The following is an 11,236-nucleotide window of genomic DNA, read 5'->3' on the forward strand; positions in this document are numbered from 1 at the left end:
TAGGACAGGGTTATGTTTTGCCGCAATTACTTAATTCACATGCCATACTTGCTAAGTGATTAAATGGTTAATCTTAGGCTATGTGAATACTTGTGCACATTATTTTGGAACATGCAATTGTTATTGGAATATGCTGACCATATGGTGCAATTTATATCGTTTATTCGTGGACTACCAACATGTGAGGAATAACGGTTAGTTATGCCCCATTGGTGGCGAATTCTTAAGGGTTTATCTCGACAAGACGAACTGAGGTTCAGACTCTTGTCTTCTTTCGTGGTTTCAAGATCTTCTCATGGGATTTTGGGGATATCGGGATCTTTTGAACTTATTGTCTTGGAAAGAAAATATTTTCATGAGAAATTCCATAATGCTTTAAACAACATTCAAACTCTTTTAATTAAATGTTAATGATCTCAAATGAACTTCTAGGATTTGGATATTAGTTTTGGAAAATGAGAAGTGTCGCCGAATCGAAGTTTTGGGGAAGCTCATAAGTTTCTGAGTATGTGTATACTCTTTCGCTCGCTGAGCAGTTTTTGACCATCGAAATTTGATGAGTCAGATGACTCAAGAAGTCATCAAGGGTGATTGCACTCCTTTCATAATTAATTGTCTTTTGTCGCCGAATCGACATTTACCTTAGGGTACAGTAGAGCCAATAAACTCTAACACTTTTGCTGATTAAGCAAGTTTTTGGTCAATGACGACCTTATATACCTTCGGGTACAGTATATACCTTCAGATACCGTATATGCCTTCGGGTACAGTATATGCCTTCGGGTACAGTATATACCTTCGGGTACCGTATATGCCTTCGGGTACAGTATATGCCTTCGGGTACAGTATATACCTTCGGGTACCGTATATGCCTTCGGGTACCGTATATGCCTTCGGGTACAGTATATGCCTTCGGGTACAGTATATGCCTTCGGGTACCGTATATGCCTTCGGGTACAGTATATACCTTCGAGTACCGTATATGCCTTCGGGTACAGTATATGCCTTCGGGTACAGTATATGCCTTCGGGTACAGTATACCTTCGGGTACAGTTTATACCTTCGGGTACAGTTCATGCCTTCGGGTAACTCGGGCATTCGATGGGGGATATGATCGACCGTATGGTTAGGATCGACCTGTTGATGTCAGGCATAGCGGAGGGAAAAGTCGACCCACAGGGTTAGGACTGATCCGGCTATGTCAAGGTTGTAAGTGACACCCGAGGGTTATGGTCGACACAATGCCAGTGTTAGGACCGACTCGATCATTCCCAACCTACTTCTTCTGGAACCTTTTGAATTGACGTTGCATTGACATAACATGCACTCTAACTATATTTGGTGAGATCTTGATGATTTGATGTTGATAAACATCGTTATGAGTTTTTGATGATTTGATATTGGTGAACATCGTTATGTTATTTGTTGAATTGTTGAGATATTGAATATTGTGTTGCTACTAGAGATTAGATAACATGCCATGTATATACCTTAGGGTAGGCAATGCAGAACTTATATGTATATATATACAACATATATATATACCCCTTATATTTTACCTGTTGTCTTGTATTCTCTATACTATATTCCGTAAGTTGACCCTTGTGCGTGCTACCTGTGTTTGGGGGGCTATGTATGCCCTTTTTGTCAGATGTCGTTGACGGATCGTTCCGTGATGCTTCGTCGTTCGGGGATGACCCGGAGCGAAATGACTACTACTAAGCCTTCGACGTGGACCCGGACTTCATGCAGGATCGGATGAGGGTCGATGTTAGGGGTATAGTATATCTGTTTTCGTTGTCATAGCTCTGATTTTCATTTCTTATTTTGGGGCAGGGTAGGTCCCCGACTATTAGCTTTTTCTGTGGTTTTCTTCCACGAGGATCACAGGGAGTTTGTCGGACGTAGGAGGTCTTTTAGGAGCCGTTATGGGCTAACTTACTTTTTGGAGGACTGTATTTATAAAACTTATGACTCTATCTATGGGCCGCACTTGTTTGCCGCTGGGCAACACTTCAGTTACTTGATGTTACTTTCCGTCACTTGAGGACACTCGCGATGATGTTTTTAGTTGCAGCGAGGGCTATGCTTGTATTGTATATTGATAGCTGTTAATCGCGATTGAGTTGAGTCTTTATTTCGACAAGTCTTTTTCTTTAAACAAATCAAAAAAAAAAATATACCTGCTTTTCCGCTTTATTTTATCCTTGAGTTACTAAAGTGACGCCACCGAAATCGGGGTGTACAATACAACGGTCAGAGGATCCATGCTTCCCTCTGACTCTGATCAACAAGCTTCACAAGTTCCAACACGAAGAATTCCTCTAATCAGAAGTCTACAAGGTTAAAGGTCAAGTCACTATCCCAAGTACAAAAGCAAATGTACTATCCTGACGACCTAACCTAACATTCTCAGCTACAGCAGAAGCTGGAAATCCCAGATCTGCCCTCCAACGGTAGCATTCCCATGCAGTGTTCAAACCCTAATCCTTGGAGTATATATAGAGGCTGAAGATTGAAAGATGCGGTTGGAAGAAACTCATACGCGCAAGCTATATTCAAATCTTCTAAGCGAGTCTTTCTTCATTGAATTCATTGTGTTTACTACAAGCTTTTTAGAAGCAATTTCTTTGTAAACAATATTTCCTAAACAGTTGTTTAGTTTACCTTTAGGAGATCAAGGTTGATCGGATCCTAGAGAAGACTAAGAGAGTGAATCTTAGTGTGAGCTAAGTCAGTGTATTGTTAGTCACTTGTAGGTTTCAAGTGCAGTTGTAACAATTATCTAATTAGTGGATTGCCTTCATTCTAAGAAGGAAGAAATAACCTTCACGGGTGGACTGGACTAGCTTGAGTGATTCATCAAGTGAACCAGGATAAAATTCTTGTGTGCTTTTCTTATCTCTTATCTTAAGCACTTTACTTGTGTCTCGAAAGATTTGTTAAAATCTTAAGGTGGAAGTTTTTATTCTGAAAACGCTATTCAAACCCCCCCCTTTCTACCGTTTTTCATACCTTCAATTGGTATCAGAGCGCAAGTTCTGATTACCACACCTAACAGTGTTCAGTGATCCGGGCCGGTGTGAAAAACAAATGGCTACCACCAGTGAGATGCAAAAAGATGGTTACAATGGAAAGCCTCCCATGTTCGATGGTCAAAGGTTAGAATATTGGAAAGACAGAATTGAAATTTTCTTTCTGGGCTTCGATGCAGATCTCTGGGATATCATTGTGGATGGCTATGAGCGTCCAGTTGATGCAGATGGCAAGAAGATCTCCAGATCAGAGATGACTGCTGAGCAAAAGAAGCTCTACTCACAGCATCACAAAGCTAGAGCTATTCTTCTTAGTGCTATTTCCTATGAAGAGTTTCAGAAGATTACAGATCGTGAGTTTGCCAAGGGCATCTTTGAATCCTTGAAGATGTCTCATGAAGGAAACAAGAAAGTGAAAGAATCAAAGGCGCTGTCCTTGATCCAGAAGTATGAATCCTTCATCATGGAACCTAACGAGTCCATTGAGGATATGTTTTCCAGATTTCAGTTGCTTGTAGCTAGAATAAGACCTCTCAACAAAAGCTACACTACAAAAGATCATGTCATAAGGGTCATCAGAAGTCTTCCTGAAAGCTGGATGCCTTTAGTGACTTCAATAGAGCTTACAAGAGATGTTGAGCATATGAGTTTAGAAGAACTCATCAGCATACTGAAATGTCATGAGCTGAAGCGCTCAGAGATGCAAGATCTGAGGAAGAAATCTATAGCCTTGAAATCCAAATATGAGAAGGCTAAATCTGAGAAGTCAAAAGATCTCCAAGATGAAGCAGAAGAATCTGAAGAAGCATCAGAAGATTTTGATGAAGATGAGCTGACTGTGATCTAAAAAAGGCTCAATCGCATCTGGAAGCACAGGCAGAGCAAGTACAGAGGCTTTGGAAAGGCCAAAGGAAAGTCTGAATCCTCATCAGGCCAGAAGAAGTCCTCAATCAAGGAAGTCACATGTTTCGAGTGCAAAGAATCAGGGCACTACAAGAGTGACTGTCCAAAGCTCAAAAAGGACAAGAAGCCAAAGAAGCACCTTAAAACGAAGAAAAGTCTGATGGTGACTTTTGACGAATCAGAGTCAGAGGATGTTGACTCTGATGGTGAAGTTCAAGGACTCATGGCTATTGTCAAAGACAAAGAAGCAGAGTCAAAAGATGCAACTGACTCTGACTCGGCATCAGAAGAAGATCCTAACTCAGACGATGAAAATGAGGTATTCGCTTCTTTCTCAACCTCTGAACTAAAACATGCTTTGTCTGATATTATGGATAAGTATAAATCTTTATTGACTAAGCATAAAAAGTTGAAAAAGGATTTCTCTGCTGCTTCTAAGACTCCTTCTGAACATGAGAAAATTATTTCTGAATTGAAAAACAATAATCATGCTTTAGTGAATTCTAACTCTGTGCTTAAGAACCAGATTGCTAAGTTAGAAGAAGTAGTTGCTTGTGATGCCTCTGATAGTAAGAATGAATCTAAATATGAAAAATCGTTTCAAAGATTCCTGGCTAAAAGCGTAGATAGAAGCTTAATGGCTTCAATGATCTATGGCGTAAGCAGAAATGGAATGCATGGCATTGGCTATTCTAGACCCAATAGAAATGAGCCTCCTATGCCTAAGGCTAAATCCTTGTATGAATGTTTTGTACCCTCTGGTACTATATTGCCTGAACCATTACCTGTTAAAGTTGCTAACCCCCCTCTCAAAAAGGGAATCTTCTCCATGTCTAAATATCATGCCAAAATTCCGTTACACTATCATGTTGAGAAACCCAAAGTGATCAGAACCTCTGAGGTAACTAACAAGAGAGGACACAGAAAGTGGGTACCTAAGGACAAGATTATCTATGTTGCAGATATCCTTGATGGCTCCACTGAAACACCAATCATGGTATCTGGACAGTGGATGCTCGCGTCACATGACGGGAGAAAGGCGTATGTTCCAAGAGCTAAAACTTAAGCCTGGAGGCAAAGTTGGCTTTGGTGGCAATGAGAAGGGTAAAATTGTTGGTACTGGTACTATTTGTGTTGATAGTAGTGCATCCATTGATAATGTTTTATTGGTAGATGGCTTAGCTCATAACTTATTGTCTATAAGTCAATTAGCTGACAAGGGTTATGATGTTGTTTTTAATCAAAAGTCCTACCGGGCTGTAAGTCAGATCGATGGCTCTGTTCTGTTTAACAGCAAGAGGAAGAACAACATTTATAAGATCAGATTATCTCAGTTGGAATCTCAGAATGTGAAGTGTCTTCTTTCTGTTAATGAGGAGCAATGGGTATGGCATAGACGATTAGGGCATGCCAGTATGAGAAAGATTTCTCAGCTGAGTAAGCTCAACCTTGTCAAGGGCTTACCCACTCTGAAGTTCTCATCAGATGCTCTTTGTGAAGCATGTCATAAAGGCAAATTCACAAAAGTCCCTTTCAAGGGAAAGAATGTTGTCTCTACCTCAAGGCCGTTGGAACTTCCTGCATATCGACCTGTTTGGACCAGAGAAAACTGAGTCTATAGGTGGCAAGAGACGACTATAGCCGCTGGACATGGGTAAAATTTCTATCCCGCAAGGATGAGTCTCATTCTGTGTTCTCTACCTTCATAGCCCCAGTGCAAAATGAGAAGGCTTGTAGGATTGTGCGTGTCAAAAGTGACCATGGTGGAGAGTTTGAGAATGACAAGTTTGAGAGTCTGTTTGATTCCTATGGAATTGCACATGATTTCTCTTGTCCCAGAACTCCTCAACAAAATGGTGTTGTTGAGAGGAAGAACAGAACTCTTCAGGAGATGGCGAGAACCATGCTCCAAGAAACTAGCATGGCTAAGCACTTTTGGGCAGAGGCAGTAAACACAGCGTGTTACATTCAGAACAGAATCTCTGTGAGACCAATTCTGAATAAGACTCCCTATGAATTGTGGAAGAAGATAAAACCCAACATTTCTAAACACTAAGGATAGATTGCATAAGTTTGATGCTAAGTCTTCTAAATGTCTATTACTTGGTTACTCTGATCGATCTAAAGGTTTCAGATTTTATAATACTGATGCTAAAACTATTGAAGAATCTATTCATGTTAGATTTGATGATAAGCTTGACTCTGATCAGTCAAAGCTAGTTGAGAAGTTTGCAGATTTAAGTATAAATGTCCCTGACAAAGGCAAAGCCCCAGAGGAAGCTGAGCCAGAGGAAGATGAACCAGAAGAAGCTGGTCCCTCTGATTCACAACCTCAGAAGAAGAGCAGAATCACTGCGTCTCATCCTAAGGAATTGATTCTCGGTAACAAAGATGAACCAGTCAGAACCAGATCAGCCTTCAGACCCTCTGAAGAGACTTTGCTCAGTCTGAAAGGATTGGTGTCCTTAATTGAACCAAAGTCAATTGATGAAGCTCTTCAAGACAAGGACTGGATTCTGGCTATGGAAGAAGAACTGAATCAATTTTCAAGAATGATGTTAGGAGCGTAGTGAAGAAACCTCAAAGCGTTCATGTGATTGGAACCAAATGGGTTTTCAGAAACAAGCTGAATGAGAAAGGAGATGTAGTTAGAAACAAGGCAAGGCAAGTTGCTCAAGGCTACAGTCAGCAGGAAGGAATAGACTATATTGAAATATTTGCTCCAGTAGCAAGACTAGAAGCAATCAGACTGCTGATCTCTTTCTCAGTGAATCACAACATAATTCTTCATCAGATGGATGTTAAGAGTGCCTTCCTAAATGGTTACATCTCAGAGGAAGTCTATGTTCATCAACCCCCAGGTTTTGAAGATGAGAAGAACCCTGACCATGTTTTCAAATTGAAGAAATCTCTCTATGGTCTGAAGCAAGCTCCCAGAGCATGGTATGAGAGACTCAGCTCATTCCTTCTGGAAAATGAGTTTGTAAGGGGTAAAGTAGATACAACTCTCTTTTGCAAAACTTACAAAGATGATATCTTAATTGTGCAAATTTATGTTGATGATATTATATTTGGATCCGCTAATCAATCTCTATGCAAAGAATTTTCTGAGATGATGCAGGCTGAATTTGAAATGAGTATGATGGGAGAACTCAAGTACTTTCCGGGTATACAAGTTGATCAAACACCAGAAGGAACGTACATCCATCAGAGCAAGTACACTAATGAACTTCGGAAGAAGTTCAACATGACAGAATCTACAATTGCTAAGACTCCAATGCATCCTACTTGCATCCTGGAGAAAGAAGATGCAAGTGGTAAAGTTTGTCAGAAGCTCTATCGTGGTATGATAGGATCACTTCTATACTTAACTGCATCTAGGCCAGATATTCTGTTTAGTGTTCATCTATGTGCTCGTTTCCAATCAGATCCGAAGGAAACCCACTTAACCACTGTTAAGAGGATCCTGAGATATCTGAAAGGTACCACTAACCTTGGCTTGATGTATAAGAAAACATCAGAGTATAAGCTTTCAGGTTATTGTGATGCTGATTATGCTGGAGATAGAACAGAGAGAAAAAGCACTTCTGGAAATTGTCAATTTCTAGAAGTAACTTAGTCTCATGGGCAAGCAAGAGGCAATCAACCATTGCACTATCCACTGCAGAGGCAGAATATATCTTAGCAGCAATATGCAGCACTCAGATGCTCTGGATGAAACATCAACTGGAGGATTATCAAATCCTTGAGAGCAACATCCCAATCTATTGTGATAACACTGCTGCAATCTCACTAAGTAAGAATCCTATCTTACACTCAAGGGAAAAACACATTGAGGTAAAGTATCATTTTATTAGAGACTATGTTCAGAAGGGCGTACTTCTTCTGAAGTTTGTTGATACTGACCATCAATGGGCAGATATCTTTACAAAGCCCTTAGCAGAGGATAGATTTAATTTCATTCTGAAAAATCTGAATATGCAATTTTGTCCAGCATGAAGATGGATCAGAACCTCTGACTATGATGCTTCTTTATCAGAAGATGTCTAGTTCAGAAGGTAACTCCATCAGAGGATAAGTACCCATTGGTGCTCACTCTGAAGCTGAGACAGTAAACGTGTGTCAGTAGCTATGATACATCGTTCCTTGTGCCCGTGCTGACAGTCTGTCGTAATGAGTGTTGATGTGCTTCTCTCCATCTAGGGATGGCAATGGGTAGGGTACTATAGTACCCATCCCCATACTTGCGTTTTCAAAAATTACCCGTACCCGTCCCCATACCCGCGTGGGTAGCAATTTGAATGCCCGTACCCGTACCCTCTGGGTACTTATATGCCCGTACCCGTGCCCACTACCCGCAATTTAGCTAACCAAAATATAATTTTTCACTATTTTTGTTAATAGAAAACAAAAATAGAACTAACTTTTTAAATAAAAAACACTAATTAAAAATACTAAAGATTATCTAAAAACTTAACAAGTAAAATCATTCAACTAAACATAATTTTTTAGAAGGAATAAGCGAGAAAGATATAACTTTAAATTTATAATTTTAGATTTATAATATAGTCTTAAAATTGTAGGTTATTAACTTACTAATTTTAAAAATAAGTGGGAGTAAATTAGCAATAGTTATAAATACCTTAAATACTCAGCTATTTATTTTTTTAAAAAAGAGTAAGTTTGAAAGTTATAGCTTAAGTTAATTTGTTAATAACTTAATATATTACCAAATAATAATAATAATAATAATAATAATAATAATAATATATGTGTGCGGGTATGGGGCGGGTTGGGTAATATAGTGCCCATACCCACACCCATATCCACTACTTTTTGCGGGTAATTACCTATACCCAACCTCATACCCATCTAGCGGGTTTTTACCCTACCCATAGTGAGTATTTTTTGCGGGTACCTTATGGGTCCGAGACCCATTGCCATCCCTATCTCCATCGTGTGATATGTGTATTAACTGTTGTTATGATGTCTTTAACTTTTAACCGTTGATTTTACTTTGCTTTTTAATCAACAATGGTTATTTTCAAAAACCCACTATACACACACGTTCTCCATCACTTACTGCTTTACTCTCTCTCTCTTCGGTTTGCAAAACCTTTAATCCCCACGATCTCTCTCTCTCTCTCTTCAGTCATCCTCTGTCTTTCTACCCAAACCTTCAACCGCTTTAGAGATGGTGAAATCTAACAGAGGTGAAACTGTCGACGGAAGAAGATTTCCTGTCATGGTAGTAGGTCAGATTACCGGTCAATCAGGCTCTGCAACTCAACGAAATCAACCAGAAGCTCAAGCTACAGGGCAGATGATTCCTCTCGCACAAAGGGGTTGTGCTGTTACGTGTGTCTACTCTCCTGATGAACTCCAGGTTCTTGCTGAATGGAGATTTGATCTAGACAACATTGCTGCAAATGGGTTTGATCTTCGTCCTGAAGTAAAAGCTCAAGGCTGGGAAGAATACTTCAACAGGCTTCGTGGTCCAGTCTACATCAAGTTGGTAAAGGAATTATGGAAACATGCCGACTGTGATGACAATCAAGTAGTCTCCTACATTGCTGGCAGAAGAATCATCATCACGGAGAAATCAATTGTTGATCTTCTGGGTGAAAACACTGGCACGGGCTACAGATTCAACCTGTCGGAATCAAAGGTGAAACCCAAGACCAAAGAAGCTGTTAACCAGGCTCTCTACACAAACTGGAAGCCAGGAAAGAGTGATTGCAAAGTGGTAGAACTTCATCCTAAGCTGATGATTTGACACAAGATTCTGTTGCACTGCATCAATCAAAGGCCTAAGGGAAGCTCTCCAGACTACATCAACTTTTGTCAGAAAGTGATGCTCTTCTTCATTCAGGACTGCAAGAAGATCTGTCTTCCCTTCTTCCTGTTCTCTTATCTCAAAGAGTGCATCAGGAAGTCCAGAACAACTGCTTCTCCAAAGTCTGCTATCAGATACATTCCTTTTGGAAGATTGCTCTCATACCTCTTCCTGGAAAGCAAGTTGATAGAAGATCTGACTAAGGCAGGCTGCACAGAGGATCTGACGATGGTTTTTGGTGATGTCTTCACTTCCACTTCCATGAAAAAGATGGGATTGATCAAGACAAAGGTTGCACCTGCTCATGAAGACACCTTTGATGAAATCAGACAGAGAAGAGTCCCTCTGACCGATAACCCTCTATGGTCTCAAGCTGATGATCCTGTTGCTATCTTGCACTATCTAGCTGACTTGAGAGAACAAGGTTTTGAAATAGATGTGGACGAGTTCTTCAGAACCCTGCCACCAGCTCCAGAGTTTGATTCTCCTCCCAAGAAGAAGAAGGAGAGAAGAATAATAATTGAGGAATCCTCTGAAGAGTCTGATCCTTCGGATGGTGTTGATCAGAAGAAGAAGAAGAATGACAAGCTTAAGAGGAAACATGAGGAACCCTCCAAGCCAGATGCTCCCTCTGATGGTGATGATGATGATGCTCCTCCACCAAAGAAGTCAAAGAAGCAAGTGAGAATAGTGGTGAAGCCAACTCGTGTGGAACCCAGCTGTTGAGGTAACCAGAACTGAGACTCCTGCCAGGGTTACTCGGTCTGCAGTGAGATCATCAAGTAAGTCTGCTGTTACATTTATTGATGATGATTTAAGCTCATTTTATGCACTCCCAATTTCTGCACTTCTTAACCGCACTGCTACCCCACTCTCTCCCATTCAAGAGTCTCAACCAGCTGAACAAAACACCTCTCCACCCACTTCACCTAGATCTTCATTTTTTCAACCTTCTCATGAAGAAGCACCTCTTTGGAATATGCTTCAGAATCCAAGACCCTCTGAACCTACCTCACCTATAACCATTCAATACAACTCACAAGCCTCTGAACCCATTATCTCTGATCAATCTCACCATGAACCCAGAACCTCTGATCACTCTGTCCTCAGAGCATCAGATCATCCTACCCGCAAAACAACTGATATAGAAAATACTGCTCCTTGTCCCTCTGTATCTTTTCCCACAAATTTTGCTGACTCTTCACCCTCAAATAACTCTGAATCCATTCGCCAATTTGATCAAATTGCGAAACAAAAAGAGTCTGGTATCCCTGAGTACTACCATACCGTTCCAAGCCCAAGGAGATATCCTGGACCTAGACCAGAACGTCTAGTTGATCCAGATCATCCCATTCCAATAGTCCCTCTGAATGCAGCATCTCCTTCATCTCAACCTATAGAACCAGCACTTCCTTCACAACCAGAACCTGGCCAACCAGAAAACTCAGTCTCTAACCATTCC

Source organism: Lotus japonicus, chromosome 2 (genome assembly GCF_012489685.1).
Source record: "Lotus japonicus ecotype B-129 chromosome 2, LjGifu_v1.2".
NCBI lineage: Eukaryota > Viridiplantae > Streptophyta > Magnoliopsida > Fabales > Fabaceae > Lotus > Lotus japonicus.